At 38.4% G+C, this 19,948-nt stretch overlaps 1 protein-coding gene across 8 annotated transcripts in view; it reads left to right on the top strand.

Moving 5' to 3' along the window:
* The window catches only part of RALGAPA2 (Ral GTPase activating protein catalytic subunit alpha 2), a 321,681-nt gene that overhangs the window by 41,236 nt on the left and 260,497 nt on the right, over positions 1 to 19,948 (top strand). The gene's annotated exons all lie outside the window — the stretch shown is intronic.

Here is a 19,948-nt window from a genome sequence, read left to right on the forward strand (position 1 = left end):
TTATCCTTGTTCATGGTTGTTTTTCTCCTCTGGAGGCAGTCACTCCTCTGCATTATGCCATTACCCTTCCTTTTAAAAAATGGTTTTACCACAAGTATTTGTATTCCTAAACAATGCATTGTGCAGTTTTGTTTGGTTTTGAGTATAATAAAAATGGTCTCACATGGTACATAATTATCTGTGGCTTGCTGTTTACATTTATTTATTTATTTATTTATTTATGATTTTATTTATTTATTCATGAGAAACACAGAGAGAGAGAGAGAGAGAGAGAGAGGCAGAAACACAGGGAGAGGGATAAGCAGGTTCCATGCAGGGAGCCCAACGTGGGACTCGATCCCGGGTCTCCAGGATCATACCCTGGGCTGAAGGCAGCACTAAACCGCTGAGCCACCCGGGCTGCCCACTGTTTACATTTAACATTATTTTTGAGATTTATCCATGATTTTGAATTTAGCTTAAGTTCTTTCATTCCATTCTTACTGCTGGAGCAAGTGAATATGTATGATTTATTTAATTGCAGCATTTTGTCTACTAATTTTTCTTTTTTCCTTGGTGGACAGATTGTGAATTATAACAGGCTCACCAATTAGTCTGTTTTCTTGTCTCACACTTCTGGCCTGGCCCCCCAGTACATAGGCAAATAGACGTGGTAAAGATGGTCAATCCGCTTCTGATTTAAAGAGTTCTGCTAATGTTTCATCATTTGAGGCTCCCTCAGGCTCCCGATGTTTTCTTTCTTTTCTTTTTTTTTTTTTTTTTTTTTAAAGATTTATTTATTTATTTATGACAGACATAGAGAGAAAGAGAGAGGCAGAGACACAGAAGGAGGGAGAAGCAGGCTCCATTCTGGGAACCTGACGTGGGACTCGATCCTGGGACTCCAGAATCGCGCCCTGGGCCAAAGGCAGGCACTAAACCGCTGAGCCACCCAGGGATTCCCTCCCGATGTTTTCTTAATGAAGTTTTCTGTTTATCAGATTAGGTGCGCTTCTATTTCTAGTTTGGTAAGATTTATAAAAAGTCATAGATGGATTTTAAAGTTTCCAAATATATATATATGTTTTCTGCATTAGCTGAGGTAACTAAGTGATGATTCTTCATGAATATAAATGTGGTGAATTGCAGTTCTGAATTTTAGAGTCTCATACTTTGCATTTTGGATCTATGTTCACAGCTGAGGTTGGCCTAAATTTCCTTTCCTTGTTTTCTGAATTTTCTGAAACTGATGTTTTTTGGTTTTATTTTTAATGGGAAGATTTTAATGACTTGTTCAATTTCTTTAGTCATTTTAGGATTATTCAGGTTTTCTTTTTTTCTTGATTCAGGTTTGGTAAAGTATATATTTTTCTAAGAATTTGAGGTATCTAAGAATTTCTTTTTTTTAATTTTTAATTTTTTATTATTTTTTATTTTATTTTATTTTTTAATTTTTATTTTTTAATAATAAATTTATTTTTTAATGGTGTTCAATTTACCAACATACAGAATAACACCCAGTGCTCATCCCATCAAGTGCCCCCCTCAGTGCCCGTCACCCATTCACCCCCACCCACTGCCCTCCTCCCCTTCCATCACCCCTAGTTCATTTCCCAGAGTTAGGAGTCTTTGTTCTGTCTCCCTTTCTGATATTTCCCACACATTTCTTCTCCCTTCCCTTCTATTCCCTTTCACTATTATTTATATTCCCCAATGAATGAGAACATATAATGTTTGTCCTTCTCCGATTGACTTACTTCACTCAGCATAATACCCTCCAGTTCCATCCACATTGAAGCAAATGGTGGGTATTTGTCGTTTCTAATGGCTGAATAATATTCCATTGTATACATAAACCACATCTTCTTTATACATTCATCTTTTGATGGACACTGAGGCTCTTTCCACAGTTTGGCTATTGTGGACATTGCTGCTATAAACATTGGGGTGCAGGTGTCCCGGCGTTTCATTGCATCTGTATCTTTGGGGTAAATCCCCAACAGTGCAATTGCTGGGTCGTAGGGCAGGTCTATTTTGAACTCTTTGAGGAACCTCCACACAGTTTTCCAGAGTGGCTGCACCAGTTCACATTCCCACCAACAGTGTAAGAGGGTTCCCATTTCTCCGCATCCTCTCCAACATTTGTGGTTTCCTGCCTTGTTAATTTTCCCCATTCTCACTGGTGTGAGGTGGGATCTCATTGTGGTTTTGATTTGTATTTCCCTGATGGCAAGTGATGCAGAGCATTTTCTCATGTGAGTGTTGGCCATGTCCATGTCTTCCTCTGTGAGATTTCTCTTTATGTCTTTTGCCCATTTCATGATTGGATTGTTTGTTTCTTTGGTGTTGAGTTTAATAAGTTCTTTATAGATCTTGGAAACTAGCCCTTTATCTGAGATGTCATTTGCAAATATCTTCTCCCATTCCATAGGTTGTCTTTTAGTTTTGTTGACTGTATCCTTTGCTGTGCAAAAGCTTCTTATCTTGATGAAGTTCCAATAGTTCATTTTTGCTTTTGTTTCTTTTGCCATCGTGGATGTATCTTGCAAGAAGTTAATGTGGCTGAGTTCAAAAAGGGTGTTGCCTGTGTTCTCCTCTAGGATTTTGATGGAATCTTGTCTCACATTTAGAACTTTCATCCATTTTGAGTTTATCTTTGTGTATGGTGCAAGAGAGTGGTCTAGTTTCATTCTTCTGCATGTGGATGTCCAATTTTCCCAGCACCTTTTATTGAAGCGACTGTCTTTCTTCCAGTGGATAGTCTTTCCTCCTTTATCGAATATTAGTTGACCATAAAGTTGAGGGTCCACTTCTGGGTTCTCTATTCTGTTCCATTGATCTATGTGTCTGTTTTTGTGCCAGTACCACACTGTCTTGAGGACCACAGCTTTGTAGTACAACCTGAAATCTGGCATTGTGATGCCCCTAGATATGGTTTTCTTTTTTAAAATTCCCCTGGCTATTTGAGGTCTTTTCTGATTCCACACAAATCTTAAAATAATTTGTTCTAACTCTCTGAAGAAAGTCCATGGTATTTTGATAGGGATTGCATTAAACGTGTAAATTGCCCTGGGTAGCATTGACATTTTCACAATATTAATTCTGCCAATCCATGAGCATGGAATGTTTTTCCATCTCTTTGTGTCTTCCTCAATTTCTTTCAGAAACGTTCTATAGTTTTTAGGGTATAGATCCTTTGCCTCTTTGGTTAGGTTTATTCCTAGGTATCTTATGCTTTTGGGTGCAATTGTAAATAGGATTGACTCCTTAATTTCTCTTTCCTCAGTGTCATTGTTAGTGTATAGAAATGCCATTGATTTCTGGTCATTGATTTTGTATCCTGCCACTCTGCCAAATTGCTGTATGAGTTCTAGCAATCTTGGGGTGGAGGCTTTTGGGTTTTCTATGTACAGTATCATGTCATCGGCGAAGAGGGAGTATCTAAGAATTTCTGATCACCAGAGTTTTAAAATTTATTGGCATGACCCTTATTTTGAGGGTCATAATTTTTTCAGTTCTATTTGCTCCAGATTAAGCTTCATTGTCTTCAGTTGTTATGTATGTTAGACAAAGCATTACAGTAGTGGCAGTAGAAGTGTCTGTAGATACCATTTTACTAGCTTCTAGTTGCCATTGCAGCAGCTTTAAACTCTGCTCTCCATCTGATTGTTCCTTTAAATGCCTTTTCTCTCTGGCTTCTCTTAAAATCTTTTTTCCTAGTCTTTGGTGTTCTTCAGCTTCACTACAAAATGTCTAGTTGAAGATTTCTTGTCTTGCTTGGTGTCTGTGGGTTTCCTGTATTTCTAGACTCAGATCCTTTATCATTTCTGTAAAATGCTCAGCTGCTATCTTCTCAAATGTTGACTCTTTTCTGTCCTGGTATACTTTCTAGGATTCTTATCTAAACCTCCATCTATTCTCCACGTCTTTCAAGATTGCTTTCACCCTCTTCCCCCCGGCACCCCCCCCCCGCACCTCCCCCCCTCGCCCCGCTGCCTTGTGCTGCATTCTAGGGAATGTTTTCACTTCTTCCAAGCAGTGTTTTGCCTCTCAGTGATTTTTGTTTCATGTTTTAACTTCCTTAAGTTCGGTGTTCATATTTGGCCTGTTGTTTTTGAGAGGTGCTTGATCCTTCATTTTTAGATCTCTTTTGTTTTCTTAAACATTTGACACCTACTATTTCATATTCTGTATCTGATAATTCCAATATCTAAAGTCTTCGGTTGTCTAAATCTGCTGTCTCTCATAGTGGCTTCTTCTTTTGCATGCTTTGTGATGGGATTTTGAGTTCAGGCTTAATTGAACATAGATTGAATCAGTTTCAGTCCTGTGTTTTTCTAGAGGGTTTGTCTTTCTTTTGCCAGGAGGCTGGGAGTGTTCTTGGTTGGGACCACGTTGGATTCATTTGAGGGTCCTGATTTATTAATGGAATCTCAGGTTCAGTTCCTTAAACTTACTGTGTGGTGGGAACTGGGGTCTGGAGGGCACAGACATCTAAAGATCCTGCAGTGAAATTGGCGTTAGTTCTCTGGCAGAGTTTTTTTTTTTTTCACAATCCTGAATTGTTTCTCTTGAGCTTGTTGCTTACAAATCAGGGTTTGGCTTACTTTGTTCCTGCCACCTTCTTCTTACTTCCTTTTCCTACCATTTTTTCAGTCCTTTGTTAGTTTCCCAGTGTCATCTAAAGCCCAGAAATGTTTTGAGAATTACCCTTACTGTCACTAATTGCAAGTCTCATTGTCCTGCTGCAGGAAAGCCCATCAGAGACTGTAGTCCTCTCCCTCCCACAGAGGAGGTTTTAATACTCTCTTATGTCCAGAAATTCTAGATTAGGAAGGGTGTTATTACAGTTACATTACCATCTACAGAGGATTAGTTGCCTATATAATAGAACAAATATATATTATTCAGAGCTTCATAAAACTTTCATTTTGCATAGTAAATATGAATGAATAATGAACCAGCATTACTTTTGTTTATGCTTATGTTCTCTTTCTGTCTCTGGCTTTAGAAGGTAGGTATTAATTTGTATGGTTCATTCTGAAAATTAAGTAACTTCATTGTTATTTCTACAAGTTAGAGCCATATAAAGAGATGGTTTATGAGGATTCAGAGGTAAATACTTATCAAGGTGTAAATAATTGGGGAAGGCTTCCTTTACAAGAGGTAGAATTATTGAGACATGTTAAATCACAGAGGGCTTATCATGTAAAGATAGCCTATGAATAAAAAATAGATTGGAAGAAAGCAGAGAAATGAGAGAGTTTGGAAGGTCTGGAAGGAGAGCGTGTAGGGAGACCTTCAGCCTATCTCTGTAAGTCAGGGGCAATCTGGAAGGGAACCTCTGCAAAAGGAAGCAGTAGTGTTTAGATGTAACGTTGTAGTGCTCTGATGAAGCAAGTGGTGTGCAATCAAGGCTGCCAGTCCAGTTGAAGTTGCAGTTTCAGGCAGTGGACGGACCTTTCCATCTGCCTTTATCTCCAGTGGGAGCCCTTATACTCCTTGAAGTTGACCTCTAGACACCTTTGCCTATGGCTGCAAATCTGTGCATCACTTAGAGTTTCAGTGGTTGCTGGTTCATGGGGATGTTTGTCTTTTTTTTTTTTTTTTAGCTGAGATTCACTTGTTAATTTTACTTTTTTAAAAAACGTATTTCATCTGTCATTGCTGTGTGTTTCAAATGGCAGTGGGTGGATGATGGTGTGGAACCTCCTAAAATTAATTTACATTGCCATCTTGACCACAATATAAGTGTTTTAAATGGCCATCTTGTGTCATCCTTTCCTTCTGAAGTAGATTCTGTCTTCCTAGTTTTTATTGATGGAAGAGTGAGGTCTTTGTTGTTGTAGGTGACTTGCCCAAGATTGCACATCTATCAAATGGTTGATAGAAATTTAACCTCTTGTCTAATTGCAGAACCCATTTTCTTAACTCAGTGCCATGCCATCTACCATGTAGGAGTCTCAATATTCTGCTTTTGAAGCTGTATTCTACAGGCCATGTATGCCAATATGTATCTATTCTTGGATAGTTCATTCATTTATTACACACATTTACTGGGTGCCAGCTCTGTGTTTCAGGCACATTTCTAGGTGCTAGAGATATGGCAGTGCACAGGTTACACAGAACCCCATGCCCTCGTTCAGCATATGTAACATTTCATGCTAACTGAAGTTACCACTGGTAACAATGAACTTATTCCAGAGCTCCAGGAATAACTCTCAGTCACAGAAAATTCTAAGTGTCCCTTTGTAGAAGTGATACTGTAGTGGCAGCCCTTGAGGTAGCTACTTGCATAGGGGAGAAGGAGGGCTGATGTAGAAATGTAAGGCATCTGGTGAATGGACTTCAAGGTCAAATAATTCACTTAACTCTGAGAACCGTCTGGATTCAGTAGTTGAGAAGTTGTTTTAGTGGTACATAGGATTTGTTTTAATCAGTTATGGTAAGATAGGCACAGTAGGCATGTCATGCAAGCAGGGCTATGGAGAAAAGCACCAGAGAGCACACAGAACTGAGAGTGGGATGTTTATTGTGATTTTTGAGGGAAGTAATGGGCAAGGCAAGGTAAGCAAGCTAAGCAGATTTAGGATTGGATAGTTTGAATAATTTTGGCAGGCTCTAGGCTGTAGAGGTGGCCCCTAGTTGTCTTGTACCTAGTCCCCAGGTGATTTGAGCAGGAGGATAGTGTCCCACGTATCAGAGTTTATCAAAGGAGGTGGTTGCCGGACTGAATTTTGGATTGGTTGATTTGCCTGTTAAAGGCATGTTGGGAGGTGCTGACTGTGTGTATGACTTAGCTAACCCTGGAAGGGATAGTCCCTCTGAGGTCAGCAAAGGCCTAGATGTCAGAGCATCAAAAATATAGACAATAAGAGCATATTAACAACAACAGAGATATTGTTTTGAGCTGTCTTCCATGTGATATGCCATTTCCTTTTAATACAGAAATGCAGTAGTTTGGAGTTACTCATATATGGTTGAGAAAATTCTAGGATTTGATAGCAAGGCATTTCCTTCCCCTCCCCCCTTATTAAAATATGCATTGACAGAAGAGGTTTAATTTTCGAAGCTTACACATGTTGGCCTCTGAATGCTACTCATTTATATATTTTTCAAATATCACAGAGTTAGAAATCACAGATATACAGGACACTTGACTTCTAGATTCCTTAGTTTTAGATTTATCCAATATTACCCCACTAGATTAAATAAGCCCTGTTTTTTCCTTCCTAGAGACCTGAATAGGTTCTTTATAACCTATAAAATGTGGCCCAAGCTGGGCTAACACTCTGAGTCACTCTGAGGTCCCCATATATTTTTCTTTCACGTGTTGTTGGGGATATTGTTCTGTGGAAGTGCTCTCTCACACACATACTGCTTTGCTTATTGCCCCTTTACCTCTTTTTGCATAGTTTTACATCTGCCTCTTGGTTTATGCAATTCTCTTTTCAGGGATTGCCCTTTGCTCTACTTGTCATCTGGCCCATACTTTCAGGCTCTGTTCAGATTCACTGATTCTTTTGGCAACTCCAGCTAGACGTGCCCACTTTTTTCTGTGAACTTGTATAGTAGACTCCTGCTAGTTACCATTTCATTGTAGCTGGATGTTCTTAGTTTTCCCTGAAGGTGGCTGTGTCTTAGCTTCTTAGTAAGACTGTAAAGTTCCTGAGGCCAGCAACCATTAGGTATAATCCTTTGTAGCCCTTGCAGTGATTTGCACCTGTTTATATTTATTGTTGGATTAAAGGCTCTTAAATTCTCTTCCCCCATGGAGTTATTTGTTATTTTTATGTTAAAACATCTTTCTTTCTCACCTAAACCTCTCTGGATAAAAGAAATAGGAAGAAAGTAGCTTTAGATCAGACACTGATACTGCCAAGCTGTGTGGCCTTGAGGTTGGTACTGGCCCTTTCTTTTTTCCTTTTAATTTGTTTTTATTGAAATTTGATTTGCTAACATATAGTATTGCCCTTTCTTTACTTTGGCTTCCTTGTCTGTAATGTGGAGGAGTGGGACTGGATAGCCTTGAGGTTTCTTCCAGCTCTAACAATCCACAACACTACAAATCAGGAAATTCACAGGCAAGTCTTTTAGCATGAAATTTAATTTCACGCTTCCACTTAGTTTTAAATATTAAGTCGACTTAACTCTGACTAGCCTTTGCAGATCTTAACATCTCAGTTGCTTTTTCTCTAGGGCAACTCTGTTCAATAGAACTCTCTGAAATGATGGGAATGTTCTTTATCGATGCTATCCAATTAGGTAACCATTAGCCAAGTGGACTGTTCAGTGCTTGAAATGTAGCTGTTGTGACCAACTGAAGTTTTAATTTTAAGTAATTTCATTTGATTTAAAATTTAAAATTAAATAGCCTCATATGCCTAGTGGCCCCTGATTAGACAGAGAAGCTCAATAGTCTATCAACAGAGCTTTGTTGCCTCATTAGAAAGGCTTATTTTGCTTTGTTAAACACTTGGTGAAATCCTCAACACGTTGCACATTTGTGTCCTTGTAGGACAGGGGACTTAAGGTTTAGGTTTTTACTGAGATGGTTTTCTTGGGCTTCTCAAGCACTGTGACCAAAGTGCCCTTGGCTAGGTGGAATGTGCCTTTTCCTCCAGTTGGAGAAGCTTGGCTCCAGAGTGGCCGTACACAAACACAAACTTGAAAAGCCACACACAGATTCATTCTACTCTTTTCATCCTTGTTTTAGGATGAAAATAATACTTTAAATAATGGCCAAATTAAGTAGTACTTCATCTCCCCGTCACAGCTGCCACCTTCCCTGCACCCACACTCCTCACCCCAAGATAAAGAAAACACAGTGTCATTTCAGGATGTTGTATGCTGTTTCTGCTTCTCCCTTGCTTCAGTGGGAGGACATCCAGGTTGAAAAGGCATGGGCACTGGGGACAAACTGTAGCAGGGGAGCTACCCAGAGAGTGCCGATGAACTGTGGGCTTGCTTCTTCAGGGGCAGAGAAAGGGGAATAATATACTATGGTCACTGGTGTTTGTTTTTCCTTTACTATTAAAGATGAAGTTTGGTTGCTTGAAATTTACTATAGGCCTCTTGTCTTACCATCTCCCTTCCCTCTCTCTGGTGTGGAAGTAACGCTGGATTGGAGACAGGACTCATGCACATGGAGTCTTGCTGGAAGTAGTTAGTTTGGGAGTCACAGTTGACTGGCAGTGAAACCAGGGCTATAGTGGAAGCTGTCTTACTTTAATGGAATTCAGCACTGGGTCTCTTGTTCTTTATTGCTCCAAGTGAGATTATAAATAGATTGAGTCTCTAATTCTTTTCCTCAGAATAGGGGGAAAGGATTTTTGCTATCTTCTCTGATAATAATACCTCTACTGGATCTAGTGCAGTGCCCAGAGTCGTGCAAAAGAAGGTGAAACGAATGGCTCGTTTTCACTCTCTGTAGGATTGCTTTGTATTTGCTATTAATAATTTGAGTTTTGATTTTATTTCCAATATAGATGGAAATTATTTATAACTTCACACTTAATAGCATCATCCTACCTCAGATATTGAAAATGGAGGTAAATTTCCTGAAGAAAAACTAGAATTATGAATATCATAGGATTAAAAAAAAATGCTGAGGTGTTTGTTTCCATTTCTCCTTGCCCCTCCCCCCACCTCATTTTCCTTCCCCTGCTTTCTTTCTCCTTCTTTTGGTGGAACTGCGTATCTTTTGTAACTCTGCAGATGAAAATGAATCCAAAGCTCCCACAGAGGTTCAGTGGAAAAGCTTGGGCTGAATTATAGACAAATCCACATATTCAGGACAGGTATCCTGCAGTATTAAGTCACAATCCTTTTGTTTTCTTTATACAATGGCTAACGCCTTTTCTTACAAGCAAATACCACATAGCAAGGCAGCAGAATTGTAGTTTTGCAATTAACTAGTTTCCACAGCCCCTGCTCTCCTTTGCTTTATTTGTCATTATTTATTTTAGACTGTCCAGTGTGCAAAAATACTTCCACACTACTCCCTCCTTCTCATGCTGAGGTGAAGGACTTCCTTCCACAAACCTCTCATGTTGTTATTGCTTTTTATTCTTTTTCCCACAAGGACCACTTTACTGTTTTTGAGTGGAGGAGGGACAAGTACAAATAAAATGAACAAGAAAAACAGATTCTTCTTAAATCCTTGGAATTTAAGTTCTTATTGAGGATTTCAAATGTTTGGGTGCTTATCCATGGATTTTTTTTTTTTTTTTTAAGAATGCTGCCAACTTTGAATGCAGCTCCTGGGTCACTGCAATAATTCTAAATGACTGATTACAATTGGAAAACAACAACAACAAAACAAACCTAGTGTTAGTTCACATTTCCTGGAGAACATTTTAAAAAGAACTGAGCCAGTAGAGACACCCATCTCCAACCCTCAAAGCTGTCCTGAATTCTAGCTGACAAGCATAGTCAGTACCACTGGTTATCTTGACCAGAATGTTAGGTCACTTTTTATGACATCAGGGGTATATTTTAATGTGTTTTATATATTTTAAATGATAATAGAGGTATGTATGTAAGTGTTCTGGCTTCATAACGTTAGTCATACTTGTTTTTATTAATGTTGAGCCCATGGTTGGGAACAGCTCCAGATGATGGCAGTGTTGTTATGGCACAGTGTGATCTGCTCCATGACAATCCTTAAGGCCCCTCTACAGGCACACAGTAGAGGCCCGTATGGCCCGCCATGCCCCTTCTCATTTGTCTCACGGGTTGCCAGTGGTGGTGAGTTAGCTCAGAAATCACTCCTCCGTTCTGTGCCCTATAATGGATACTGGGGGGATAATAAAACATAGGCCCCAGGCCTTTTGTTTCTATAGCCTGTGGTTATACTGGTGTCCGCTTTGAATCATGAAATGTTTATGATCTCTGCAGATGGGAAAGTGGAAACAAAATATAAACATCCAGTCTTTTCTGAGGATTCTTTGAATGCATTGCTTGTGGTTAAAATTTGATTACCTTATTATAGCATGTTAATAATTTGAATTAGACTACAAGTGTCTAAGTTGAAAATTTTCAATGGATGTTTTAACTTTTAAATTTAATATTTAAGACTACAGTTTTCCTTATGCCTTGAAACTTATAGGTAAGAAAGTTGGGATTGACCCAACAGGATATATTGAATTACCCAATTCACCTTGGGGGAAAGGAAACTGGAGACATGTTTGTGGAAGTCTGAAATTACATTCTGGTGATTATCTGTTGCAGCCCAGATGCCCTGAGCTTCCTGGCATGCCCGCCCCTCTCTCATGTAGTGTGCTACTTGACTCATTGGTAATTGATACCCTAAGGAACAGGGCCCCTGGAAGGCAGCACTAACAGATGATTCCAAGAATCCTTTTAAGGGCACATGGTAGAAATGGCATCAGGGCAAAATATATAGAAAATTCACAATAGCATGTTGTGTTTATTGTTAGAATAGCAGAAGATATGTAAGGAGCTTTTCCTCTCCCTTTAAATTGGTTTGAAATTAGTGTGTTAACACAGTTTGGATGAGTTGGTTTTTTTTTTTTTTTAAATAAATTTAGGAGAGACTTGTACAAACATATGGTATAAATTTTCTATGGCTTATTTTGTTTGGATGTGTAGTGTGGTGTCTGGTACAGAGTGACATCTAGTGTTTGATGTGCTTGTGACACTGGCCTGGTTGGAAGGAGACTCTGGCTTATAAAGTCTGCGTGCAGTGCACCAACTGTTCTTGCAGACTTTGGGCATTTGCTGAGTGAACTTGGCGGAGTGGCCAGTCCTGAGCCAATTGCGTTGAGGCAAACGTTTAAATCCTCTAAGATTCCAGGATGGCAGAAACTATAAGGTGGCATCTAACTGACACTTTGTTAATTTCTACTCATTACTTACCTGGAAACTCTCTGGAAGTGATTTTTTTTTGTTTTGTTTTGTGAAAAAAAATGGCACAGAAAAGATAACTAACTGGTTGTGCTGGTCCCAAAATTGAAGAGACCTGAAAAATACAGTTTTTAGCCAGAAAATAGAAGCTTGTATGAAATGAAGAAAAGTATAGCATGTTTGCTTGTGCCTGAGATTTACCATGTAAGATCCTTGTATGAAAAGAAGACTCCTCTTGAATCTGTTTTGATGAGTATTTTACTCAGAATGAAACCATATATCATGTGTAGAATTACATGTTACTAATTTGGAGATTTGTGAAGATCTCTGGATAGCTACTACTTAAAAGTAGAGTCTAGTGCAATTTGATTTTCTTTAAAAAGATACTAGACCTTTGCATGATCTCAAGCAAAGCAAAAAAACAACCGACCAAGTGCCTACATTTCTGTGTTTTGGAATATTGCATTTTTAGTATGATGAAAATAGTTTCCGATCTGTATCTATCAATTTTGATCAATATTGATAGTACTTTTATCCACTCCATGGTCTGTATGTCTTATGCTGGTGCTCTTGAATACCCTCTTTTCCCACTACTTCAGCCTTTGTGCAGAGCATCACTCTTCCTCCTACTTGAGTATCCTGCTAACTAACTAGTCTTTTGATCTGTGATCTTCTGCCCCCTTCTGTCTCCCTCACCTACTTGGAATTCTTGTGAAATGTAATTCTGATTCCCGTGGCCTTTAAGATGAAGACTGAACCCCCACCAAGATGTTCAAAGGCCCTCTTGATCTGGCGTCTGCCTGCCTCTCCATCTCTTGTCACGCACCTTACTTTTGCTCCTACTGGTCACAAAGCAGCAGGGTTTTTTTGTTTTTGTTTTTTTTTTTTTTGTTTTTTGTTTTTTTTTTTTGCCTAAAATGCCCCCTACTGCCTGGGTTACTCCAGTGTACCCTTGAGGATTCAGTTCAAAGGTGATCTCCCTTTGGAAGTGTGCCTCGTCTGTGCTCACTTCCTTGCACATGTACTGACAGCCCTGATATTCTTGTCTTTTCCCCTCAGGACTATCACTTAGAGCAGGAACAGTATCCTATGTCATTTTATCTCTGATCCCTTACATGGTATCTGGCACAAAAGGGACACTTAACAATACTTATTAATGAGTCTAATAAATGGTTGATTTAGAGAAAATTTTGTTTTAATTACCTATACTACTACAAATTCAGATCTCCATCTAATAGCTTAGTGATTTGCAGTACTTGGAGATGCTTTTGTTGTGAAATTTTCTTTTCTTTTTTATTTATTTCTTCCTTAAAAATCACCTTTTATTAACTTTTTGAGTTGAAAACTTATTTTTGTTTATTTCATTCTGGTATTATAGAAAATTAAACTCTACAGATTTGCCTCTTTCTCAGCTTTGACCAGTTTTTGTTCTATATAGCATTCACATTGTTGATGATCTTTTGTCTGTAATTACAGTTTTTTTTTTTTTTTTTAAACCTGAGTGTTGTTCACAAGAATGTTTTAAAATCCCTCAAGTGCTTGGAAATTTTTTTAGTTTAAACTCTCAAAGGTGGATGTGCAATACATGGAGTTTGCTTGTGACTTGTGCAACTCCTACTTTGAGGGTTTATTCACATGGCTTAGAAAAATAAATTTTGGTTAATTTGGTAAATTTTCATGAATGTTTCTGTCTGTGAAGTGAAATTTTATCTCTCTACATATATATATTTAACCACTCTCTTCACTATATTCAAAGATGTTGTATTACACTATATGGCCTGTTTTATCTGTCGAAGATAGAATACATTAAAATCTCCTAAATGTATTTCTCCTCAGTTACTGCATGTGTTCTATTTTTATGTACTTTTTTCATACTGTGTTATTGGTTATTGGTTGCCCAAAGGATTGTATTATCAGTATATTGTGAATTACGTTTTTAATCTATTTGAAGTGATTCCTGTTGTCCTCCTTAAAGCCTTTTCACTTGATATTGATACTACTTTGCTGTGTGTTTGTGCTCATGCACGCCTGATATGTTATTTTCTGTACTTCATTGTTAACCTTTCTGATTTTGAAAGCCAGTTCTGGCTAACTTGGTCTTTGGTAAAGGAATTTAATCTATTTGTATTTATGATTTTTGTATGTGATAATCAACATTTTTGGGGTTTTTTCCTCTTTTGTTTTCTGGGGGAGGTCACTTTCACTTTATGGAATATACTTTATGATTTGGAAAATTTACTTTCTATTTTCTATCATTCCAATAATTATATTTAAATTAGCAAAATACTATTCAAAACTTTTTTCTTCTAATTACTTATATGAAAAAAAAGCGGTACTTGATGATAGCTCTATGCTTTTACTTTAACCCTGTGTATCTTTTGTACTTCTTGCTTCTCAGCTGTTTTAAATATTTTGTGTACAGATTGTTTTATTATAGTATTTTTAGAGGGACATATGGGTGACTCAGTGGTTTAGCATCTGCCTTTGGCTCAGGTCATGATCCTGGGGCCCTGGGATCAAGTCCCACATCGGGCTCCCTGCAGGGAACCTGCTTCTCCCTCTGCCTATGTCCCTGCCTCTTTCTGTGCTCTCTGTGTGTCTCTCACGAATAAATAAATAAAATCTTTTAAAAAAAATAAATAAAAATAGTATTTTTAGAATGTTATTTTTTCTTAGGTTAATCATTTTGAAGATTTACTCTAGTTTTCATAACCACCTTAACTCCTATTATATAAATCTAGCTCACTGTCACAGTGTTTATACCCCTTACCTTTGTTTTTGGATTGTTTGATTATTCTCTGTATTTGCTGGAATATGAATTTGCTTAGTATGTCAAGAAAGGGAGATATGTGGCAGGTATACTTCCAGCTATAGAATATCTTTCTTTTAGCTTCAGACATATATAGCTGATTATATAAATTCTGAATAATAATCTTTTTTTCCTCAAAATTCTGAATTTTGTTTTCTTTTTAAAATAGTTATAGTTTACTCTAGCTATCTTTATCATGTGCTGGATTCTTATGTAAGTACCTGGTCTGCTTTGGGACTTCTGTATTGGTGGTATTCTGGTGCCCATTGGCTTGGCTTACAGTTAACATTGACTACTGTTTTCTGAAGCTTAATGTTGCAGAGGAAAAAAACTGAGATTAGTCTGATTTTTGTTCTTTCATACATATTCTGTTTTTGTAGGTTTCTTTTTTTTTTTTTAAAGATTTTATTTATTCATGTGAGACAGAGAGAGAGAGAGAGAGAGAGAGAGAGGGGCAGAGACACAGGCAGAGGGAGAAGCAGGTTTCATGCAGGAAGCCTGATGTGGGACTCGATCCTGGGTCTCTAGGATCATGCCCTGGTCTGAAGGTGGCACTAAACCAGTGAGCTACCCAGGCTGCCTGTTTTTGTAGGTTTCTGTAGGATTTTTAGTTATACTGAATTTACAACTTTAAACGTACTGTATCTTGGTATTTATCTCTGTTCAACCTGTTTAGTTCTAGGGAGGCCTTGTGATGCACAGCGTTACACTTGGGGGACCCTGTGGTAAACTGTAGATTCATTTTTTCTGTGTTTGCATCTCCATGTAATATTTTCTGATTTCAGCATGTTGCTTATTTGTGCATCATCATTTTCTTTATTTTCCAAGATTTTAAAAAAGATTCAGTGTCCTGGATCTGGATCTTTTAAGAACGTGACTCAAATTCTAAAAAAATTTACCCTATTTCAGCAGATCTCTTGTTCAAAAGAAGGAATCTCCATTTCTCTCTAGGAGAGTCTCCTCCTTTACTACATATTCTGGCTATGTTCTACTTTCATGGGAGGGGCACCAACTCACCCTAATGACTGATGCCTAGCAATTTCATCTGTGCTTTAAGTAGTAATTTCTCTAAGTTTTGGTTATAGATTGGATCCTTTACCCTTTCTGGATTTTAATTGCTTAATGAGGTTTTCACCATTTTAATATTGGTTATTTTCTAAAATATAAGAGGGAGAAATTAAATATGCCTCCATTTTTATTACATTCCATATATCCTTTAAGTGTCTTTGTCCTGTATTTTAGTCTCTCTTTTGAAATATTTTCATTCATTTTTACCTTAGCTGAGAAAAGTATTGCCTCTCAAGTAATGATGTAATCAAGCATTAAGGTTTACTGTAATGTTTAGAAGCACAATTGCATGCTCAGTTATCTTTATCAAATGCCTATTTGCCAGTTTCTGGGTTTCTACCATGTTAGAGTATTACCTTCCTTAAACTGGAGAATTTCCTTGTGTCTGCCTGTACATGTGAACTAAAATCAGAATTCCCATTGTCTTCTGCTTTTTCATTTTTCACTCATTCGTCTCTTTGTGTATGCAGTGCTTATTAAGAAACATGATGAGCCAGGCACTGTTCTGGGTTGGGGATACAAGAGGGTCCCTTCTCTCAAGGAATCTAGCACCTAGCAATGGGGTAGGCCCTGTGTTCATCTAGCCGAGAGGCATGCTGGTGAGGGGTTAGGTGAGATGTATGGTTGAAGTGGGCCCTTCTGAAGAGGTAATGGTTCAGTTTGGTCTTAAAGACTGAAAAGAATATAATGAGATGGAGCTGTACTTTCCTTGCCCTGTAACAATGTGGCTAGCAATTAGATAGATAATGCACTGTTCTGCAAGAAATTGCCATATAAGAAAAAAAGCACTACCGTTTTGGCTAAAAATATAGCCATCTTATATTTAACATTATGCAGTTCTTATTTTTAACTCATTTCTCTTAAATTTTAGGTTATCAAACAAGTGTTGACACCCAGAGTTTAATACAGATATTTTGTTCACACTGGAAGATCAAGTCATTGTTAGTAAGAGATGTGTGTGTGGCTAGACCCATGATGGCTAAAGAACAAATTACCCTCCATGTAGGTCTATCCTGAAGCATCAGCACTGCCAGCCTCCACCTCCCATGAGTCTGTCTGAAACCAGACTGTCCTGGTGGCCTGGTGTCGTCTTGACCTAAGTGCCCAGTTGTCAGAAGTTTTCTGACCATTTATAACTCAAAAGATCAAGTAACTAAGACTTAATGTCCTTTTAAAACAAACTCCCTATTTTTTCCCCAGTCAGTACTTCCTTTACCTTGAACCCTTAGGTCATGTGGCTAGTTTCAGGGAGAGTTGCACCCTGTGCTCCCTATTTCTGGACACAACAAGTTTAGTTGGTCATTGTTTTGGTAGATTACCTTACATGAGTTAGGATATAATCTTGTCCTCATTCTTCATCGTCCTACCTTTCTAAGTGGAATCAAAATCAGTGTGAATCTACTGGGATATGTTGCAATCATCTGGTAATAATTTGGGGAAAACATGTTTCCCACACAAATTAAACAAAGATCAGCAGTTTTAAAGTACACTATAGCATCTTGTATAAACTCCAGCTTACATTTCACATTATTCCTGGTCATGCAGTAGGTTCTGAAGCAAAAAGAACTATGGATAATCAGTTAAAAGAATGACAGATTCCCTGATGTGCCGATCAGTAGTAATACCTAATTTTGATTTCAAGTGTGCTGTAATGGATTACCATATAGATGCAGCTGAGCACTGAGCATTAAACAGAGCCATGTGTTTTTCAGAAAAGTAATATTTATTCACACTGTGTGGCTTTCTTGAAATTTTTTTATTTTACTCTCTAGTGAAACTACAAACAAGATATCAATAGCTTATGTAGCATTCACAGTATTGTAACTTAGAATATCGGCTACAGTAGAAATGCCATAATGTATTTGTCTCAGTAAAGGTAGGCTTCATCTGGGACTATCTGTGGGACAGGCTTAGCATTTGGACACAGATTGGCATGTGGGGCTTTATTTTTATTGACTTCAGAGACTTTAATGCATAAAAAATGGTCCTTGGAATATTTGGGTACAAAAAAGAAGCATCAGTGTGTGGGTGGTGTTTCCACCTTTGAGTTATGTAAGATTCTGTCCATTTGGGAATGTTTTTAGTAGCTCAGACTTTGGGCATTTTGTTTCATATCCAAACCTTAGAGTTTATTTTCGAGTGTCTTTAAAGTACATCCACTTTATAAATCTGAAAACTTTTATCCAGAAGTGGTGATGATAATAGGCCTGACCTCAGAACAAGTTGCAGACTACTAGTGGTGAATGGCAATATCCAGGCATCTAGACACACATCATCTTGCTGTGTTTTTTAGGTTTCTTTATATTAAAAAGACATTTTTCTCTATTACTCATTAAGAAAAGAAACCCAAATCAAGGAGACAGATAAGCATTTTGGAAAGTTGAAAAGGATGATTCAGAGCCAAATTGGTTTCCTGACTAAAGTAAAGGTCTGAAGAACAGTGGGCATGCCAAGCATTCATCTAGTCCAGTAGATCTATTACTCTGTGGAGTAATTCTCTTAGCATCTTCTATATGATGTTTTAAAATTAAGTAGTAGGATGGGTTCAGAAGATGATGCTGGAATGCAGCTGGGGTGCCCCATGCCCTTGGTGCAGAATACATGAGAAAGTAGGACACTGAGTCACTGCTGTACCATTCACTCAGGAAGAGTGAAAAAGAAGGCAGAAAGAGAACTGGAAGAACTCAACAGGCTTAAGCTTCAGTAACATGAGGCAGCAGCCCGTTGACAAGAAACAATGCCAGCAGAGATGGTATCCCTGAGGTAGGGTGCACTGCTCTTAGTACTTCAGCCTCTTGATGTGATGAACATATTCTAATTAATAATTGGAAGATTATTGTGGTAGATAGAGTGCTGCTTACATTGCCCTTCAAGAAAGAATTTGCTACCCAGCTGCAAAGAGCAGGGTTAGGGCAGCCTGAGGCTATAAATGCCTTCAGCTCTCCAGCCGTAGTCCCCTCTCCTCACCTCTTCTCATCGCTAGCCAGCAACAAGGACCTAGCTATTTTCAGGAATGTCTGACGCCTGTAATGCGCCCTCTTTGCTCTGGAGCTTCTGCTAGGCTGGCAAAGACTTTCAGCTCTGCATGGTGGTCTGAGGCTCCCTGTCCTCTCCTACTTCCTTATTTCTCTTCCACAGATGTTACTTTTTAGTAAACCAGGGTACTCCTAACTCCACCACAGTGTCCATCCCCAGAGAACCCAGCCTACAACGAGTGTTTTTCAATTTGTTATCAAACATACCGAATTAGCCTCTGCAATAAATTTTTTGTGAAGGAACAGTATGAGTTAGAACCATAAAACTTAGATGTAAGTGGAGGCCATTTTTGTCTCTTCAGTCTGTAGACATCCTAGCCCATCCCCAGGTCATGCTTTTTCTGGGTTCTAGAGTTGTTCATTTGGTTGGCAGCAGCTTTTTCTGGGCTCTAGAGTTGTTCATTTGGCTTACAGCAGCCAGCTGAGACCCTGGTCCTTATTCTCAAGTCCACAGTCAGATTTTCTCAGACAAACCTCTTTGCTTATGATGTTTTCCCATAATCTGTGGACAGCTCTCTGGGTCTTAGACTCTTTTCTGTGTTCTTGTCTACAGCTCATGGGCATATTTATGTTTATATTCTTCCAGCAGGATAGTGCTTGCATGGGTTCATATTAAAATATTCCATAGGGAACTGACTTATTTTTACATCTTCTGATTCTCTTTTAGTATAATAGATCTTAAAAAATAACCTCGTTTTTACCCTTCCTTCCTTTTGTGTATTATTCATCCAAAACACACGTTGGTATATATTGCAAGGTAAAGACTTACTTTGATTTTTTCCCCCCTAAGGACCCATTTACTTGCCTCTGAACAATTTATAGATTGATTGATCCTGCCTGGTGTTTGATGTCTGGCTGACAAAGGTTATGGGTTCTTCCAGCAACAGATAATGTCGAGTTCACTTAATTTAATACTGAAGTCACTATTAGGTGGCATCATTTTTCTTATATTTTCCAGCATCTTTAACTTTTTCTAACTGGTTATACATAAATAGTTACAAGTATTTTTAATCTTTTTTTAAAAGGTTTTATTTATTCATGAGAGACAGAGAGAGAGAGAGAGAGAGTCAGAGACACAGGCAGAGGGAGAAGCAGGCTCCATGCAGGAAGCCTGATGTGGGACTCGATCCTGGGACTCCAGGATCACACCCTGGGCCAAAGGCAGGTGCTAAACTGCTGAGCCACCCAG

This window comes from Canis aureus, chromosome 26 (assembly GCF_053574225.1).
Source record: "Canis aureus isolate CA01 chromosome 26, VMU_Caureus_v.1.0, whole genome shotgun sequence".
NCBI classification, from domain to species: Eukaryota; Metazoa; Chordata; class Mammalia; order Carnivora; family Canidae; genus Canis; species Canis aureus.